Below are 5,261 nucleotides of genomic sequence, written 5' to 3' on the forward strand. Positions count from 1 at the left end.
CTAGTTAACTTCTGGGTTGTAAGAGATCCTGGGTCTCCTAGGGAGAAGAAAACATATAGGTGGAGTGCTACATAGAGTCTCTGATACTCTTACTGTCCACTTGTGAGACCAAGTTTGAGCTTAACCTCAGGTGGTGGCTGAGCAAATCCACGTTGTCACACGTATAAACCGCCTTTGTTTTCTGTGTATTCTTGGGTGTTTTAGAAGGTTCCAGAAGTCAGATGATATTTTAAAGGTAATAGTGTCTTTATTTTACTTTATTCAACATAACATAGACTCTTTCTTCTGCTTTTATCTGTAGGAATTTTTACATTTTTATTTTGAAGAATATTATACTCTACATTTTTTAAATATTGAAAATCCCTAGTTTAATCACAAAGGTCTTGAAGGCCTTTTGGAATACGTTTTGTGTGTGTGTGTGTGTTTGTGTGTGTGTGTGTGTCCTTTGCTAATATCATTTCCTCCATATGTATCTTCATTTAGTTTTTTAATGTGCATACTAAAATATAGACATTACTGCCCTACTAAAATCTAAATTTTTAAAGTTTTTTCACCTTGTGCCATCTTTTCAGAGAAAAAAGGAGAAGAGAAAAGGAAATATCTGCAGGGCATAAGTCTCATCATTTTTGTCATTCTATTATTTAAGCATAATGTTCTCTGGATATTTGTTAATTTTACTTTTCCACTATAGCTCAAAACTAATCTTGAACAAGCAAGACTGTACTCCTCAACTGTTTACCAACATGCCAAGGCAAATTCACTGTTAGCCTTCTCTTGCTACTTCTAATCTGTACATTTAGGGGAAAACAATATAAGCCAGTATTATTGAGATCCAAACCCAATTGATATATTCCAGAAATATAACTTCATTGTAAGATCTTAGCATCTCATATTCATAAAAAATTCTGAGAAGGGTTCTCCAAAGAATAAGCTTGCTGAGATTCTAAATCATAAGCAAGGAATTGTCAAAACAAAGAAACTAAACTGAGAAGAAAAAATTAGGTATGAGGCCAATAGATTAAAGACAAAGAGCCAGATATGAGAAATATTTACAAATAGAAGACAGGATTTAGAGATTGAGCAATTTCTGAAGTGACAACAAAGGCTTTCTATAGATTGCTTGTGACCTTAGAAATGGATAGAAAAGAAGCATTAAAGGAAAGTGAACCCCACATTTCCATAGCTCCTAAATGCTGAAACTGCAAAGCCATATTAAACTTCTTTGCAAAATATCACTCACCTGGGTCATGAATTCAGTGAAAAAATGTACAGAAAATAAACAGTCATATCTTTTCACAACTCATCTGAAAAATAAAGCACCTTGGAGATTTCTGCCTGACACCTCATCATCAAAAATAAATGTTTGTAAAAAGGAGGCCCAGAATCTCAAAGAAACATTACCTTTATTGCATCAGAAAATATCCACAATTCCTTTCATCAGAATGCTGATTCAGGAAAATCTAAATATTATTTACAGAATGTGTGAAAATGAGTTGTAGTATCCAACCATCAAACACCTATTTCCACAAATAATTTATTATCAAGTCTTATTAATACTACCTCCTAAGTGCTTCTCATCATTCCTATTGATAACTGATCTTAGATGAATGAGCAAAAGCAATACAGTAGAGAGTAGATATTCTCTTCAACAAATGGTGCTAGAACAACTGGGTATCCACATAAAAAAAAAATAATCTAGACATGGACCTTAAGCCATTCACAAAAATTAACTCAAAATGAATCACAGACCTAAGTATAAAATGCAAAACTATAAAACTCTTAGATGATGACATAGGAGAAAACCTAGATGACCTTGGGCATGATGATGCCAATTTAGATACACACCAAAGGTACAATCCATAAAAGAAACATTTGTTAAGCTGGACTTTATTATTATTAAACATTTCTGCTCTGTGAAAGATAATGCTAAAAGAATGAGGGGACAAGCCAAACCTTTGGAGAATATATTTGCAAGGGACACATCTGATAGAATATGGTTATCTAAACTACACAAAGAACTCTTAAAACACATCAATAATGAAACAAACAACTCATTTTAAGAATGGGCCAAGGACCTTAACACATCTCACCAAATAAAATACACAGATAACAAATAAGCATATGAAAAGATGTTCTACTCTTATGCCATCATGGAAAAGCAAATTAAAATAATGAGTTACACACCAATTGAAATGGCCAAAATCTAGAACATTGATAACCCCCAGGGCTGACAAGGATGTAGAGCAACAGGAACCCTCATACATTGCTGGTGGGAATGCAAAATGCTGCACCATTTTGGAAGACACTTCGGCATTTCTCACAAAACTAAACATACTCTTACATACAATTCAGCAGTCACACCTATTGATATTTACCCAAAGGAGTTAAAAACTTACATCCACCCGAAAACATGCTTATGGTTGTTTATAACAGCTTTATCCATAGTTCCTAAAATTTGGAAGTCACCATGTCCTTCAGTAGGGTAATAGATAAAGTGTGATACATCCAGACAATGTAATATTATTCAACACAACAAAGAAATGAGCTATCAAGCTATGAAAAAACATGAAGGAAACTTAAATGCCTATTACTAAGTGGAAAAAGCCAATCTGAAAAGGCTATTGGAAACCTAATACTGCTGTAAAAATAAAGTCTTGGGCTTCCCTGGTGGCATAGTGGTTGAGAGTCCGCCTGCCGATGCAGGGGACACGGGTTCGTGCCCCGGTCCGGGAAGATACCACATGCCGCGGAGCGGCTAGGCCCGTGAGCCATGGCCGCTGAGCATGCACGTCCGCAATGGGAGAGGCCACAACAGTGAGAGGCCCACGTACCGCAAAAAAATAAAAAATAAAGTCTTAAAAACAAAAACTTTGCATCATGTGCAGAGCCCCAGAGTTATGAAAGGACACTCTGATGAGGAAGTATGAGAAATTGAATGTGGCTAAACAACCGTGATACGGGAGTAACTGCAGGGAATAATTTGAACAAAGATTGGAGTCACATCATGAAAGATCGTAAATGCTGAACTAGGAAGTGTGTATATCCTACAGTTAATGGGAAGTTTTCAAAAAGGAAAGTGATGTGATGGCATTTGCTATTTGAAGACAACTCAGGTAACACTGTAGAAGACTCACTACATTGTGGGATGTTTCAAAGAGAGAAAAATGTCAATGAATGAAGCATATTCATTCAATATAAGTCTTGGTAAGGCAAAATTCTGTAAAGTGTATTGATTTAGAAGGTTTTGGCCCTTGTCTCACTTTATGAGAGGTGGTGTAGCATAAATGTATAGCCTGGTAAACTTGAGACCTTTCTTGTTTTTTATCCAAGTAGAAGGGATACTGTTAGTGATTTCAAAAAGGTTTGCCAAAATTGTGAGAAATAGTAGATGTTAAGCTCCTGAACTAAAGTGAGTGACAAAAATAGATGCTTATTTGTTATAAGTCTTATGCTTATGGACAAACTTTCTAAAGATTAATTTCAAGAATGGCTTTAATTTTACATATAATCAACAAAATGCCATTGGCCTGTTTTGCTTAACAAATGCCTGTAATTTTCTTTCTTATAAATACAATTTCAATGTTGTGTCACTGGATTATTTCTGTTCCTCAAGTGCTATTTACTACAACATTATATATACTCTAGCAACAGTGGGTTGGAGGAGAACTTTAAACCACACTGACCGAAATCTGTTTCTACATAGAATTCAAGATGGAAATTGGCCCTCCTTGGTTTGACATAACAGTTCTTGTGTGCCACTGCTTACCATGGCTGATGGTAGTAACTCACTTGATGCCCAATAACAATGAGCCACCATAAGATGTCACAATAAGCCAGGTGATGATAAGATTCTACACCATGATTATGGCTGCAGAATAGATTTGAACATTTATGGTGATGTATCAGTGAGTGATCTCATTGAACAGGGAAGTTGAAGTGGCAAAAAGAAATCAATTCTCATGCTTTTGGAATGTTAGATTGTATGAAGTTTAATATTATGTAAATGAGAAGTTATCTTTCCCTTTATTCACCAGTTTTGATCAAGTCCTGCTAGCACCTATTTGAACATATAACTCAGCATTTCTTAAAATTATCTTTAAAAGATACACTTATGCATAATCATTATTGAGAAACAGGATTTACTGAAGACCTAGGAGAGATATTAGGTCACACACTCCTAATAAAAAACAAAACTGTCTAAAAGTATCTACTTTTTTTTTTTTTTCTTTTTGCAGTACACAGGCCTCTCACTGTTGTGGCCTCTCCCTTTGCAGAGCACAGTCTCTGGATGCACAGGCCCAGAGGCCATGGCTCACGGGCCCAGCCGCTGTGCAGCATGTGGGATCTTCCCGGACTGGGGCACGAACCTGTGTCCCCTGCATCGGCAGGTGGACTCTCAACCACAGTGCCACCAGGGAAGCCTGATATATTTCTTTAAATCCTTGAATATATTTGTAATAGTTTTTTTACCCTTTTTTTTTTTAAATTCCATCTACGGCATGGCTCTTCTGAAGATGCTACTGAATGTTACAGGTGTTTAATGGCATCTTTACACTCACACAATGTCTCTATATCACACTCATCAGACAAGCATCCTTCTTTTTAAGTTTTAAAATAACAAAATAACAAATGCTGTCAAAGATGTGCAGCTTTGCTCCCTTTGGCAGCACATATACTAAAATTGGAATGATATAGAGAAGATTAGCATGGTCCCTGCACAAAGAAGACATGCAAATTCATGGAGCATTCCATATTTTTACTAGAGAAAGAAGAAAAACCAAAACCCAAAGTTACCAGAAAGAAAGAAATCATAAAGATCAGAGCAGAAATAAATGAAATAGAAACAAAGAAAACAATAACAAAGATCAACAAAACTAAAAGCTGGTTCTTTGAGAAGATAAGCAAAATTGATAAACCATTAGCCAGACTCATCAAGAAAAAGAGGGAGAGGACTCAAATCAATAAAATTCAAAATGTAAAAGGAGAAGTTACAACACACACCACAGAAATACAAAGCATCCTGAGAGACTACTAAGCACCTCTATACCAATAAAATGGACAACATGAAAGAAATGGACAAATTCTTAGAAAGTTATAACCTTCCAAGACTGAACCAGGAAGAAATAGAAAATATGAAAAGACTAATCACAATAATGAAATTGAAACTGTGATTAAAAATCTTCCAACAAACAAAAGTCCGGGACCAGATGGCTTCACAGGTGAATATATGAAACATTTAGAGAAAAGTTAACACCCATCCT

General features: G+C 35.7%; 1 non-coding gene across 1 annotated transcript; it reads left to right on the plus strand.

The window, feature by feature from the left end:
• Positions 1-4,651: 4,651 nt before the first annotated feature.
• LOC115842574 (U6 spliceosomal RNA) lies at positions 4,652-4,758 on the plus strand. Its single transcript, XR_004035362.1, has one exon. It is a non-coding gene; the product is annotated as a U6 spliceosomal RNA (small nuclear RNA).
• The last annotated feature ends 503 nt before the right edge of the window (positions 4,759-5,261 follow it).

The sequence above is a fragment of the Globicephala melas genome, chromosome 12 (assembly GCF_963455315.2).
Source record: "Globicephala melas chromosome 12, mGloMel1.2, whole genome shotgun sequence".
Lineage (NCBI taxonomy): Eukaryota > Metazoa > Chordata > Mammalia > Artiodactyla > Delphinidae > Globicephala > Globicephala melas.